At 35.9% G+C, this 16,560-nt stretch overlaps 1 long non-coding RNA gene across 1 annotated transcript in view; it reads left to right on the top strand.

The window, feature by feature from the left end:
- LOC140506831 (uncharacterized) overlaps positions 1-15,273 on the top strand; it is a 30,480-nt gene extending 15,207 nt beyond the window's left edge. The window contains exon 2 of the long non-coding RNA XR_011968107.1: positions 14,272-15,273. This is a non-coding gene — a long non-coding RNA (uncharacterized lncRNA). The remainder of the gene's footprint in view (positions 1-14,271) is intronic.
- The last annotated feature ends 1,287 nt before the right edge of the window (positions 15,274-16,560 follow it).

Raw genomic sequence — 16,560 nt, 5'->3', positions numbered from 1 at the left:
TATAACTTTACCAATGCTATAAATATGTTATAGATCTTGTATTCAACATTTTGCATACATATTCATAAGCATTTTTCTGTATTTTCTTTCTCTACTTTATCTTTCCATGATTGAGATATCAGCACTATATTTGTCTCTGTATTTTACAACTGTTTGTATAAGATTGAAGTTAATTGTTCTTTGAATGTTAGAATTTACTTGAAAATACCTCCATTTCTGTTATTTTTTTCTGTGGGAATTAGTTTATACATTCCTCATTTTCTTTTCCTGTGACTGTCACTTATGTTCTCTATTTCTTGTTCTGATAACAGTTATTTTGTACTTTTCGTAAATATCTATTTCATTGAACATACATCCATCTTGTATTAACATTTTCCTCCTTTGTAGCCTCTTATAATTTTTCTGTCCCCCCCATCATCCTATTTATAAAGAAGAAGTAGATGGCTATGATGCTCCTGAGAGCTTTCATTCTGGGACATTAAAGAGGTGACTGACGGATTCCTCCTATTTTCACTTTGCCCTATGGTATTAATGGATCCTCTTGGTCACTTTAATTTATGATTTCTTGAATTATGGCATTCAGGGTTTTTGTTTAGTCATGGTTTTAGAGAATCTCAGTAGCATCCCTATAGTTCTCTTCCTTTGAAGCACAGCTCACACCCCACTTTCCCCATGAAGCTTTGCCCAGTCCCCGGAATATTAGTGCCCATCTTTCCTCGCCACCTTGTTTTTAACTACATTTTGTTTATTTTGTATTCATTCTGTATTACATATTGCCTACCAATAGAATTTCAGAGTAGGAATTATTGCTTTTTCTTTGTAATTTTTCCCTAGCATACAGCATACTCCCTGGTATATAGTAGATACTTAATAAATGCTTACTGATTGATGAATATTAGTTGGAGGAGTAATGGTATTATGAAGTCATAGATTTAGACCTGAATAGGATCTTAGAAGTTTTTGAGTTCAACTTTCTCATTTTACAGAAGAGAAAATCTCTCAAAGAGATTGCCACTTGCTTAAGGTTCCCTATCTAGTAAGTGCTTGAGAAAGAATTCAAACTCAGGTCTTCTTGACTGAGTCCAGTACTCTAACTACTACATCATCTAACTACTACATCTTCATCTTCCTCATTCTGGACAGGTCTTTTGTTTGCCATACCAAATTGCTGACTTCTAGGGAACTTGAAATCCTTGGAACGACTAGGTTGTTTCAGATTGCTGATGAACACCACACCTTTGGTGCTGATAAGGCCAACCATAAAGTCACGAATGGAATAGTGTCAGAATACTGGTGAACTTCTCTGGGTAGCCATACCTGTTTTAAAACTCTTGTTGTATTTAATCATTTTTCAGTTGTGTGCAACTCTATCTCCTTTGAGGGTTTTCTCGGCAAAGTTTCTGGAATGATTTGCCATTTTCCTTTCCAGCTCATTTTCTAGGTGAAGAAACTGAGGCAAAAAGGGTTAAATGATTTGCCCAGGGCCACACGGTTAGTATGCATGTAGAATTATTTGAACTCCAGTCTTCCTAATTCCAGGCTTGGTACTCAATCCATTACGCTGCCTAGCTGCCCATTTTGAAACTACAGACCCAGCACTGGATGGGACCCAGAAGCCATCTTCATTAAATATGATGAAATTGAGGCCCTGAAAAGTAGAGAATTTGCTCAAGATTACACAGGCACTTCACATGAGAGACAGTATTCCAACTACAGAGCAAAGTACCAGATTTCAGGACCACTGAGATGTCAAGAGACTTTTGTGAAGCTAATAAAGATAAGATGGAGATTTCAATGTTCTTTCTTGCCCTTTGGCTACTTGATCTGAATGCAGAAAAGATAAAATTTATTATCCCACAATACATCTTAAATGTATGCATACATTTGTATCGTAGCATCATATATTTAAAGCTAGAAGGGATTCCTAAGTCATTTGACCCAAACTCCTCATTTTGCACATAAGGAAAGTAGGCTTAAAAAAGTGAAGAGACTTAGGGATTTGAATCCAAGCCCTCTGACTCCAAATGCAGGGCTCTTCCATCTCAAAAACATAATTCCATATACATACATATGTATAAGTATATGTAGGTATATATATGGAATTCTGTTATATATGATTATATATGGATTTATATATAATATTATACTATAGAAAATAGATAATATATTTATAAATATACAATAGATAATATATTACATATGATAGATAATTATATTATATATAGATTGCATGTTATATATATACATAGGTTGTAAAAATTGTGTGTATATAAAATATATATATGTAATATGAGAGAGAGAGAGATTAATTAAAATGTCCTGAGAGTGCCTAAAGAGCCTGTGTGGGACCTGGAGTGAAGAAGATCTGAATTCAAATTTGGCCCCATACACTAAATAGCTGCATGACCCTGGGCAAGTCAGTTAACCCTGTTTCCCTCAGTTTCCTTATCTGTGAAATGAGCTGGAGAAAGAAATGGCAAATTACTCAGTATCTGTGGCAAGAAAACCCCAAACTGGATCACAAAGAATCAGGCATGACAAAAAGAACTAAATAACAAAAAGGTCACCTAAAGAATCCACAACAAATCCCAGGCCCCTCTTCTGATTTTTTTATCTTAAATGCTATGCTCTTTTATATACCATCTTTAATTAGAAGTAGTTTAGGGGATGTAAATGATTTGGATTTAACTACCGTTCTGCTAGAGGCTGAGAACTATACAACTAAACCCTGCAAACCTTTCACTTTGAATTCCTGTTTTACTAAATGACCCACCAGAAAGCTGATCTTTATTATTTCTTACATTTTTAAATGATTACTTTTACAAGATGTGAATTTCCATAATACCAATGACTTCACTTTATCATCTCCTAGTATACCTTTCCTGCATCACCGTGGGTTCTCTTGAGAACAGAGAATGACCGTGAGACTCTCATGCTGGACGTCAGCAAGAAAGATAGAAAGGAAAATGTTAAAAGCATGGCACATGATTTGACAAGCTGCCACCTTGAAGGCTGAGCTCTGTGTTTGAATAGCAGAGAGTTCTCTTTAGTCATATAGCTGGTATTGATCCTGATGTGTTCAGCCTTGGTTAGCCCATTCTGTATTAACCTTACAAAGTTCATGTTAATGTAAAAGTCCTTCTTCCTAGAATGCATGATTTCTTTTCAACTGAATAATTATACTTTATTTCTTCAAAATAGAGCCCTTTTAGTTCAGCTTATGGATTTGGAGGAGCTAAGTACTCTTATCTACTGGCAGAGTGAGCACCATTAGCCATTATTACAGAGATAATGCTGTCTAATGACAACATTTAAATAATTATTAATGTTGCAAATTGTACCCTATTTTGTTGTTGTCCAATAAGCCTGATTGTTGCTGATTACTTCCAATTACACTATCACCCAGACTCACTTACAACACTGTAAAAATACCCCCCAAATAAAAGAACAGTTGAAGGAGATACAATCTTTTGCTTTTGCCCAACCGGGATAGTCAGTGTATCTGAGTAAGATTTCCAGTTTCCCCAGTGAAAACCAGATGCTTTCCTCAATATTTTTGTGATTCTCCAGCCTGAGTACTTTCCCCAACTTTATTCTACTACCCACAAATTGATATGAAATAGAATATTAAGATGAAAAGTTAAGGAGCTTTTCTGTTTGAAGAAGATGGAATATGTATTCCCTCCTCCTAAGTTATATATAGTTACTCTAAATTTCCTTTTTCTATCTCTTCTTCACACTCAACATTCAGCTTTGTCTTTGAGCATCCAATTCATATCTCTCAGCCTCTTGGAACTTTGATTTCCATTTCTAGATTTTCTCCCAATTCAAACATTTTTCCTTATTGCCAGGTTTCAAAGCACATCTTTAAAGCAGAATCACAGGAAGCAGTTTTGTCTTTTTTTAAACAGTACTTACTCCACCAATTACAGACTTGTCACGTTATTCATGCCATTTGCTTCAGCTTTGTACTTCAGTACTCAAATAGAACCATGATGTCATTAGTGTGACCATGCCATCCATTGGTGCAGATCTCAACCATCGTCTCCTTGTCATCTTTTCCATGTTTTCCCATGAAATCTCCATAGAGGGTAAATAATTTAGTGGGTCTTAATAATAATGATAGAACTTGATAATGTAAAGGTCTTCCTCTAAGTTTTCTAATACTTTACAAGTTCTATTATAGTACACAGATTATCTATGTATATGTACAGCTCTACATAAATTTTGTGTCAAGTTAAATTGAAATTGAAATTTGAATCATACCAGGTAAGAAGGAAGAAAATAGGCATCTATTAAGTACCTTCTAGAGTAGCTAGGTGATGCAGTGGATAGAGTGCCAGGCCTGAAGTCAGGAAGACCCATCATTTCTGAGTTCAAATCTGACCTCAGACACTTACTAGATGTGTGATCCTGGCCAAGTCACTTAACGCTGTTTGCCTCAGTTTCCTAATCTATAAAATGAGCTGAAGAAGGAAATAGCAAACCACTCAAGCATCTTTGCCAAGGAAACCCCAAATAGGGTCACCAAGAGTCAGACACTCTGGAAAACAACTAAAAAACAATACCAAAAGCACACTCTCTGCAACAGGCACTGTGCTAAACACTTTAAAAGCCGTTTGTGGGATTCTCACAACCACCTTGGGAGGTGGGTGCTCTTACTATCTCCATTTTATAGTTGAGGAAACTGAGGCAGACAAAAGATAAGTGAGTTGCCTGGGGCCATACATATAGTAAGTCCCCAGGGTTTGATTCTAACTCAGGTCTTCCTGAGATGGGGCTACCTCTACTTTCAAGTAGATTTAAGTTCCTCAAGAGTAAGACCTGTAGTGAATCAATCTTTGCACCCCATAAAATGCCTTGTACATACTTCATTTATTTTGAGGGTTTGATAATTTATCTAAAGTGATACAAAGGGAAAGAAAGAAAAATAGTACAATGTGTACAATTACAACAGAAGTATAAAGCAACAGAGGAAAAAAAATGCAACTGAAATTTATACTTACAGGGTTCAGGCCAGGCCCAAAGAATAAAAAAGAAATTGCACCTCCCTCCCTTTTTGGAGGAAGTGAGGAACTATGGGTTTGGAACATAACATCGGCCATCAGACCTGGTTGATGTATTGGTTAGATTTGCTGAAAGGCACCTTTTCTCTCTTTCTTTTTTTATTTTGTGTTACAGAAAATAAATCTCTGGGGAGGAAAAGGGGAAGTAATATATTTGGAAATTAAGATAATAAAAAATAAATGATATCAATAAAAAGAAATTGAATTGGAGCAGAACTGTAGGGATAAAGACACACTGAACTGGAAATTGTGTGACTCTAGTGTTGCTCCTCTTTGAAATCAATAAAACATTCAATAAATATTTATTAAGCACCTACTAGGTTCCAGGAACTGTGATAAGTACTAGGGACACTATGCTAAGTCCTATATTTAAGAATTTGAAGTATTTAAGTCATGGAAAGCTAGGTCTTTTTGGAACAGATATAAAAAAGGGGATGAGGGGAAACTGGTGTACTTTCAGCACACATGTGGTTGGTGGATTCAGCTCTATTAAAATATCATTACTTTCTTTAACCCAAGGGCCAGGACCATAGCTCTAATTTTATATAGCTCAAATTCCATTGGGGGAATGGAACAGCGCCCACTACTATTTTCTCTGGAATACCAGAATTTGACTGGTGACTGGGTCTCCACAGGTAAAGGACCCTCAGTTCCCTCTCAAGTTCTAAGCTGACACTATATTTTATACACACACGTGCGTACACACACACACACACACACACACACACACACAAAACATGCTTTATTTCACGTTAAAGAAAACCACAACATTTATGTGCAGTCTGATCCCATAAACAGTCACCACACTGCTACTCCCCTCTCCAGTGATTCTTACCTCCCCAAATACAGATACAGTCCTCCAGATTCACCACACTCCCCCAGAACTGAGGCTCTTCTCAAAAGGGAAAGCATTAAAGATCACTATCCCTTTTCCCAATACCTCTAGGCAAGTCATTTAACCCTTTCTCAGTGTTCTCAAATATAAAATGAACTGTAAAAGAAAATGGCAAACCACTTCAATATCTTTGCCAAGAAAACCCCAAATGGGGTCACAAAGAGTTGGACATAATTAAAACAAGTGAACAACAACTCCAGCCCAAATAGTTCACAATACAGTCAGCGGAGAAAAGGAAGATTTGCTCCCTTGCATTGTGGCGCTCTTCCTTCCAACCCCTTTGGCTCTCACTGGTTCTAGGAATTCTCTGCCAAGTCCAGGAATTTCTCCATCATAAACTGCTGCTTCCATCTGCTGTCATATCTTGAGCCACATGGTTTCCTCCTCTCCTGAATCCGCTAGGATCCCTAAGAGAGTCACAACAGTTTGGAACCATGTAAGTCTCCCTTCAGGGAAGTGGAGTCCCTCTGTACCTCAGTCTGTCAATCTTTGTTTTCCCTGTACTTTTTAAAAAATTGAATTTAATTTTTTAGAAAAACACACATACAATGATATAATACACTCATGGGTACATGCATCTAGCTTGTATGTGTACAGATTGACATTAAGTGAAGATATCAAAAATACACATGTGAATAGGGATCATACACACATGCAAGCTTACACAGATAAAGATACACACACAGGAGCATAAACTCATGAGCAAGTCTGCAGAATACATGTACCATAGTAACCAAGACGGGTGCAATGCACATTAAAATCACACAGATGGATGTAAGCTGCACACTTATATGGTTATACTAGAACATGTACAAATACATCATGACAGTCCACAAATATCATGTGTATACAAGACACAAAAATATACATTGGTATACATATACGTACACATATTGACCCAGTATTTATGCATAGGTAGGTATAGAACAAACCCATTAGGACAATGAAAGAGATACAGAGACATATGCTCACATGTGGGTGGATAGACAGCATATACATGAAAACACAAAAATGAGTGTGCATATATGTATGTATATGTGTACATATATATATAGAATCCACATACACACATAATTGTATATAGAGCATTAAAATGTGCTAACACACATATATATGCACATACCATGTGTTCTTTATAATTTTATATGCATATGCATTTGTGCATGATTGTTTTCTATATGTGCACATGTACATAGCATATTATATGCATATATGCCTATGTCTGTATGCATGCTGACCCAGTTTACATGCATAGATAAGTATGAAGCATTTGTACATGTACACACATGAATGTATGTATAGGTGCCATATACACAGATATACATGTCAACACATGCATACCAACCCAGCACACATGCAGGCATGTATATGTGTGGATATTGTACATATTGTATGTATATGATACACATGTATACATGTATTGTGTATTTATTTGTCTACTAGCATGGCCCCATGTAAAAAGTACACATACATTATTATATATATATATTTATATTTGTATGTATCCATGGATAGAAGATAGGCACATGGATAAATATACAGCATAGACATTTCTATACATACAGAGACCTAAACAACACATACAGATTCACATAGCATTCCCACAGAGAGATTCAGAGTACACTGGTACACACTAATAGAGATATAGGTGCATATTCACATTGATCCTGAAAACACACATACCTGAATAATGCATACATATATATTCTAATACAGATCTATATACATTTATTCAGTGACAGAGAATGCACATAGAAAGATTTATAGCATACACAAAGTAGACACACTAGCAAACACACAAATATATACACACATTGACACCATGAATACATGTATATGCTCTCTGATTTAAAAGTCAAGTCCAAGGGTTATAGCCCACAGTGTTCTCTTACTTTTAATGGGATATTACTGGCCCATTGTGCTATACCCAGGGCAAAGGGAGCTCATATCTTATCTAGGAGACATCAATATCAAAAGGAAAGCCTCATCCTTATTTTTAAATATTTTTTCTTCTGTTAAATATTTCCCAAATACACGTAAAAATTTTTAAGATTCATTTTTTTTAAATTTTGAGTTCCAGATTCTTTCCTTTCCTCCCACCCTTGCCATTTCCATCAAGAAGACAAGTCATATGATCTTGATTATACATGCAAAGTCATGCAAAACACATTTCCATATGCAAAACAAAGCAAAAACATAAAGAATGTGAGAAAATTATACTTCAGTTTGTACTCAGAGTTCATCAGTTCTCTCTTTGGAGGCGGATGGCATTTTTTCATCGTGAGTCCTTTAGAAATGTCTTGGATCATTGTATTTATCAGAATAGCCAAGTCTTTCACAGTTGATCATCACTACAATATCATTGTTGCTGTACACAGTGATCTCCCAGTTCTTCTCATCAACTTCACCCCCAAACTTATTGGGGAGTTTCAAGCTTATCCCCATTCACAGATAATGCTTGCATCATTTTAGGTAGATGCTACTCATCATTTTAAGAAATGTTCTGTTGATTCCTATGCTTTCTAGTGTTTTTAACAAGAATGGGTGCTGTATTTTGTCAAAAGCTTTTATTGCATCAAGCCTCATCCTTATTAACATTGTCAAGGGTATCTCATAGATATGTGAAAAAAGACGCAGGATGGATTCAGGAGAGCCATTATAGGCTCCTCTTTGCCACAATAATAGTCTGTTTCCAATATAAAAGACAATTCTTTAGCCTGTAGTTTACATAAAAGATATTGCCATCCTCTGTAACACTATAATGCTTATCACTTTGCAACAGTGAATATACTCCAGAAATCTCAATGAATTCTTTTACTTCATTTTGTATTGTCATGTATTTAGATCATTCCTGGTCATGATCAGTATCGAGAGAGAAATTCATATTGTACTTTGAAACAAAACTGTAACTAGGAATATTTTTACCAGGAGCAAAACCATTTGGATGAGATAGGAGGAGGAGTAGGTGCTGAGGGAGTGACTTCCCCAAAGTTATATAGCTAATAAGTGACTGAGCTAAGATTTTAACCTGAGGTTTCTAACTCCAATTCCAATGTTCTTTTTATTATATTACCTTGTTTGGTAGATGTGGAAATCAAGGCTCAAAGAATCTTGTGACTGTGACTTACTCAGGGTCACACAACTAAATGGCAATATTTGCAAAGGCTATCACATGGGAAGGGGATTAGACTTGTTCTTTGACACCAAAGGCAGAAATAAGAACAATGAGTGGAAAATTGTATTAGCAAGCTCCCTAGTACATCCAAGATGGCCTGCTAGCACAGGTTCTTTGATCTACTTTGCTAAAGGAAAGATGACTTTTAAAGGGGTCAACAGTCTTACTTTAATGACAGATAAGTACGAAAAACAAGCAGATAAATTAGCACAGAGATTCAACAGACAGGGCTCCTACTGTCTGAACAAATACAACCACCTACATATACCATCAGACTGGGAAAGCACAAACCTCTAAGTAGTTGGGGTGGGGGGGAGGAGGTGATGCTCTTAACAAACAGCTACTCAGAGTCCCATCCAGGGAATCAAAAGGTCCTTCTTATGAGCGAGTCTGCAAAGCAAAATGCCAACCTCCCAGAATGTATAACAAGGACTCAACCCCTGATTAGCTCAGAGCCAGAAGGCATGGAACCTGTGTCACTCAGCACAGCTATGAATTATCCAGGTTCAAAGAAAATCAGTCCTTGAGATGTTCACAATTTAATCTGAGTCTGGGAAACTGAACTTCATAAGAAAAACAACAAAAAACTCCACCTTGCTTATGCTTACAAAAAAGCCCATGAAGACAGATTTAGGCTTGAGGTAAGGAAAATCTTCCTTAGAGCCTTGTCGAGTAGGATGGAGTGTTTGGGAAGGCAGTGAGTTTCACATCACTGAAGGTCTCCAAGCAAAGTATGGATTGGCCACTAATGGGCTTTGTTGTAGATAGATTTCTTGCTTAGTCATAGGTTGGACTAGATCACCTCTGAGTTCCCTTCCTGCTCTGAAAGTCTATGATAACCTCTATAATGAGACATCTGAAAAGGACTTTAATGGAAAAAAAAGGATGGGGACTTAGAATAGGGGAAAAAGAAAAGGAGTCTAGTGATGGGAAATCCAGGCTGGTAGGTAGAAGCATGGGTAAGAGAACAATTGAACAAGATTTATATTTGTCCTGGCAATATAATCCTTATACCTGTATCGGTATCTTGAAAAAGTGAAGCATAGGAACAATGCTCTGTGTTTAGTTGTTTTCAGTCATATCTAGCTCTTCATGACCCCTTTTGGAGTTTTCTTGACAAACATACTGGAGTGATTTGCCAGTTTCTTCTCTAACTCATTTTACAGTTGAGGACATGAGACAAGCAGAGCTAAGTGACTTGCCCAGGGTCACACATTCTAGTAAGTATCTAAAGTTGGATCTGAACTCAGGTCTTCCTGATTCCAGGACCTGCACTCTATCCACAGTATCACCCAGCTTCCCCAGGAAAATGTTCGCTGGGGGAATAACACTAACCTTGTGGCAATAGCTACAGTAATAGGTACTCCTTAGGAGGAAGCATCCTTAATGTTGGAACCTTGGGACAAAGCTGTGCAAACTCCTTGCTGAAGTAAAGCACCCAAATACATGGTATTTTCTTTATTTTATGGAATTACATAGCTACAACTAGAAAGGACTTCAAAAACCATCTGAGAAGAAGCTGTTATCATAGAACACTGGACCTGGAGCCAGGAAGGGCTGAATTCACATATTGCCTCAGTTACTTACTAGTTGTATGACCCTCTGCGTGTCACTTAAGTTCTATTTGCCTCAATTTCCTCATCTGTAAAATGGAGATAATAATAGCAGCTACCTCCCAGGATTGTTGTGAAGATCAAGTGAAATCACTAGCCTTAGTGCCTAGCACATAGTAGATACTCTATAAATGCTTGTTTCTCTCCTCGTTCTCCTTTTCTAATCCAACCCCCTCATTTAACCAATGAGGAACCTGAGACCCAGTGAGGTAAAGTGATTTGTCCAAGGTTACACAGGTAGTAGTAAGGTTTTGGACCCAAGGCTGTTACTAATTGCACAAGCCTGAGCAAGTCACATCCTTTCTGAACTTCAGTTTTCTGACTTGGAAAATTAGCAGGTGGGACACAGTGACCTGGAAGGTTCCTCCTAACTCTAAATCTACAATCCTATGATAAATGTAGAGAAAAATTGAAAGGCATATTAAGGGATGCTAGCCAAGGAATAGAATTTCAAAGATATTAATTTACTTGAATTCATTATCATTTGTCACAATGAGATTAGAGATCTACCAAATACCAAAATTGATTACTTTATGCTTAATGAGCAATTTATCATAGTTTTGTACTCTTTGATTTAACAATAGAAAATGATTCGGAATACTGACCATCAGTAATCCTTTATGGCTCTGGACACCAGGAAGACCTTCTCATTCGCCATTACTGTACACATATTAACTAAACAACTGGTGCTCTCCCCCCTTGAAGAAGGGATCCAAAGAAGGGAAAAAGTTATATAATAATAGCTAATGTTTATTTAGTGCCTACTATGTGCCAGGCACTGTGCTAATCTTCAAAACAACTCTGGGAGGTAGGTGCTATTATTACCTCCATTTTACAGAAAAAGAACTTGAAGTGAACAGGGCTTAAGTGACTTGCCCAGAGTTACCAGTTTGTAATTATCTGAGGTCAAATTTGAATTCAGGTCTTCCTGACTCAAGACAAGGTACTCTATTTGCTACATATCTTAGTATGACAACCATCCTTTACACTGGGCTGAGCCAAATGTCTTATTCTACCCACACTAAAAGGAGCATCGCTCAGAAGACAATGTGAAAAAGCTATTGTCAACAGGACCCCTTGTATATGAATGACTGAATGATTCCTTCTGACTCAAACCCTCCACAGACCATAACAATTTACCTTCCACTGAATACTATTGACATTCATTCCAAATAAAGTAATTCAGGAAGAGAAGGCAGAGGGTTAGAAAGGACTGGAGCAAATAAGCTTAGTCACACCACAACCTGCTGTCCCACCTCAACAACTGTACCATCTTTTCTTCAGCTATTCTACCTTGAAAATTGCCTTTAATACACACTTTTAGAAAAATGAATCATGAAAACTCAGTGAATGGGTAACCAAAGCCACTAAGTGTAAAATTATTAGTAAATTATTTAGATAATTCAGGTTGAACAGCAAACCAGCAGTATATTGGAAAGGGTACTAATAAATGCCTGAATTTGAATATAGCTCTGCTCCTTATAATTCAAGTCAATTCAACCATCATTTATGAAGTACCTACTACGTATGAGGCATTATGCTAAATGTTAGAGTTATAAAGATAGATGTGACAATAAACTCTGTTTTCAGAATTTCTATTCATTTTTGTTGTTGTTCAGACATTAAGTTGTGTCCAGCAAGAATTGGGCCATGACCTCATGGACCATGTCACACCAATTTTGCTCATGGGGTTTTCTTGGCAAAGATACTAGGAGTGGTCTGCCATTTTCTTCTCCAGTGGATTACGGCAAGCAGAGATTAAATGATTTGCCCTGGGTCACATAGCTAGTAACTGTCTGAGACCAGATTTGAACTTAGGTCTTCCTGACACCAGGGCCAATGCTCTATCCACTGAGCCACATACTTGCCTCTTTTGATTTAATTGAGATTGGACAAATGCACAAATATCATGTGAAGTGCTCTCATAGTAATTTTATTAGGACCAAAATGTAGGGCAGAGATATTGCTAACCCACTCTCATCTTGCTAAGTAAAATTTCTGAATTGATTTACTCAAACTGAAGTATTGACTTGGTACATGATGGAAATGGAAAGAAATCATCCCACTCTGACTCAAAGAGTAGACAATATTTAAAGAGTGGCAGTAAAGCTTAGTGGAGTCAGCAGCAAACGGCAACACAACAGATAGACTATATCAGCAAAGAACTCCAACAGTATGCAGTAGTGAAGTCAACTCAGTCAAATGACATCACTGGACCAGGAGGTTTTATTGGTAGCTATACATAGAATTAAACAGGATCATTATTGTATTGTATTATATTATATTATTTTATATTATATCATATCATACCACAGGTAGAAAGGTGCTCTGGTAGGGACAAAACCAGCCCAGTTACCTATTTTTTGTGATAGCATTTTCTATGAATGTTCCCCCTCCCACTGATGTTATGGTAACCAATGGGAAAATATAGCCCTTATTTTAAAGAATGGCTATGTAATGTAAGCTATAAAAGTACTAGGAAGTGTCAAGATAATTGCCTTATTAATCTAATACATTTTAAGTATAGAGAGTTTTGAATGCCCTCCTCCAAAATATATCCAGTTCAACAGAAAGTTAATGTTTCCAGAAGAGTCTCAAATTTTAATAATTTAGTTTTTATTTTCCTGAAAATACGTGATTTCATGTTTTACCGAGGTAGACTAGGTATGCTTTCACTTAAGTAATGAAACTATAATGGTCTAATGTATTTACTTCTACTTTTTCCTACAACTTTATTATTACTAACAGTAGTTCTAGTATTAATAGTTTTAGAATACATTATATCTGTTACCTACAAAATTATGAACATAAATGGATACTGCTCTCTTTGGAAAATGTTAAAGACTATGCAAAAATAGAACTTGTGAAATTTATTAATAGTATACTGGTATTGAAAGGTATCTACTCTATATTAGTAAAGAAATGATCATTTTTAACAACTGTATGTAATAATGCATGTTAGCATACATAAACATATGCTACATTCAGATTATATTAAATACATATATTCCACTTCTCTCAAAGTGAAGAATTCTCAGAACACAGACATTAGAAAAAAGGTAATATTGAATTTTAATTTGGCATAATAAAAATTGGGGCATTCAATACCAATGGGAAATAAAAAGCATCGATAAATATTATTTGTTTTTCTAACATACTAATAACACAAGCAGCTTCCCTAATAATAGAGATTTATATTTACATGCACTGGGAACATGAAAAAAATCTGCTTGAACCACAATACTTATTTGAAATTTTGCAGTTTGCTTTATAATACACCCATCTTATTTTCAGGAACTTTAAAATAATTAATCACATTAACTGATTCAAAATAAATAAATACTAAAATAAAATATTGCCATAAATGTACTCAAGGCTTTTCCCTGATCATCCTTAGTCAAGATCTCAATCAACAAATATTTAACATGGCTTCATATAAGGTTCTGGACTTGAAGTCAGATGACCTTTCAATCTGACATGACTTTTCTAATGACTAGTTGGCAATTCTTTTCTTCTTTCCAGATCCCAAATGGAGATCCCTCTCCAAAATGAAGAAATTAGACTATATTATCTCTATACTCAATTCCAGTTTGAACGTTCTGGTTTTTTTAAGACTTTTTATGGACAACGTACTACAGAAAACACTCTATCATCTAAATGTTTCTTCATTAGGAAAGGAAAGAAGGAAGAAGAACACCTAAGTCCAAATACCTCAAGAGAAGAATTCATCTAAATTGGGGAAAACCATTTTAGTTTGATGAATAAACATCGATCAATTATGTCTTGTGTGCAGATCACTATGCTAGGTACTGGGAATGTAAACATGGACAAAGCAACCTGCTGCACCCTCAAAGAACTTACAATCAGTTTGTAGGTATGAGACAAATATATTAACAACTAGAACACAAGTTATGACATAATAAATGCAGAAGAAATGCCGAAATAGTCCAAATAAAAGTCCAAAGTATAAGAGATTTAAGAAGGGGGGAAATCACTTCTTATAATTTATAAAGTTTTAAGGCTGTAAGTTGTACTACACATAAGATTCTTTAAGGACAAGAATCTGGATAAGAATATAAAAAACTTAAAAAGAATATAAAAATATAAAATTGAAAAGAATATAAAATGTCATTACTGTTTTTTCTTGTATGTCTAAACTTCTCTCCAGTGAGAATTTCCATTGTTCTCTATTGGGTAATAAATACCATAAGTGACTCTCATTATTTTTGCACATAATCCTACAATAAAGCAAATTACTCTTGGGAAGTCAGCTGTTCACCCATGTGAAATGAATTAACTGTTCTACTATCACATTGGCTGAGTTAGCTTGGGTAGGGGTTAGATAGCCCTAGAATTCATTCATGTCTCATGAGGATTGACATTGATTCTCATAGGGGTTTGTTCAACGAATTATTTGCTTAAAAATTTGCTTCATATAGAATCCTACTAAATCACGTACTTGTTAGCCCAGTGGTTTTAAAACATTATAATTTAAAATAAAATAACAAAATTATTGAAGTATAATATTGTGATATAATTATACTAAAAGTTTGTTAACATCTTGATGTCTTTGTTGTTCACTTATTTTATGATTCACTCACTGATTTTCATAAATCCTACTGTTTTGGAGTGGAATAGAATTGATTTCAAGGTCAAACTGGTTACATTTTCCAATCCTTACCTTGAGACAAAGATGTAGTCATCACAAGCCCCTTCAGGGTTGAAGCCTTGGTTTTTATTCCTTTGTGTCTCCTTCTCTTACTTACCCCAGCACCTTTTTACACACATATGGTAAGAACTCAGTAAATATTTGTGGAATGAATAAGAGAATCCCTATTCATTTTCAAGGCTGGAGTTAATATAATACAGCCCATTTAAAAGAATTAAATGCAATCTCAAAAGCTACAGCAGTTGTAGTAAACCTAAGCCACTCCCAAAGCCGGAGCTGGTTGTCAAGATATCACATGACAATCATATTCACTCATTGTCTATGCAGGAAGTGAATTTTTTTTCATTGTCCTGGGATTGCCTGAGAAATTGAATGCCTACTGTATGTATTGGCTATCTTCTACTTATCATAGGTAACTGAGAGAAAGCTGTCTCCTTTATGGAGTCCAATGTGGACATTGTAACCCCTGAAATGATATTTAGAAGAGACCATTGGGGCCAGTTTTTTTTTTTAACTATGCTTCACAAATTTCTAAATAAATTACTTGTCTTTCCCAAAGGCTCAAATTCAGAAAGGCTTATTACAGTGAATGAGGGTATTATTCTTCTTATTCTGGTTTTGGAGTAGTGTTCTTGACAAAGGTTCTGACCTACTATAGAGGTATGAATAGTTAGGTAGACAGCTGAATTAATGCAGAATGAGAAGTCAGTGTCCTGAACGAGATCATTATATTGGGATTCTTTGACATAAATTACATTTGGGGGAGTACAATCTGTGATTTGAATTTTAAAAAGTATGGGAGTGCCTAAAGCTTCATTTTTAAATAGTTAACTACTACAGAAATGGAGAGACTACAGTGATTTTATTTGGGCTCATCTCCAGCTCATAAGCTTAATTATTTTTTATAAAGTCCCTTCACCAAGCTATTTTCCTAAGCCTTCACAACCCTAATTTGAATGGAAACTTACTGCTGTGTAGAGCACATAATATATGCCTCATAAAGATTCATTATCTATCCTTCAAGAGAGAAAATATAGGTCTAAGTACCATTTTCCTCCAGGCAGTGAGGCATGAATTCAAGAAGTTGCAGAATTCAAGGCTTGGGTATGTGTGTGTGTGTGTGTGTGTGTGTGTGTGTGTGT

This window comes from Notamacropus eugenii, chromosome 5 (assembly GCF_028372415.1).
Source record: "Notamacropus eugenii isolate mMacEug1 chromosome 5, mMacEug1.pri_v2, whole genome shotgun sequence".
NCBI classification, from domain to species: Eukaryota; Metazoa; Chordata; class Mammalia; order Diprotodontia; family Macropodidae; genus Notamacropus; species Notamacropus eugenii.
This window is presented reverse-complemented; position numbering and strand designations above follow the sequence as displayed.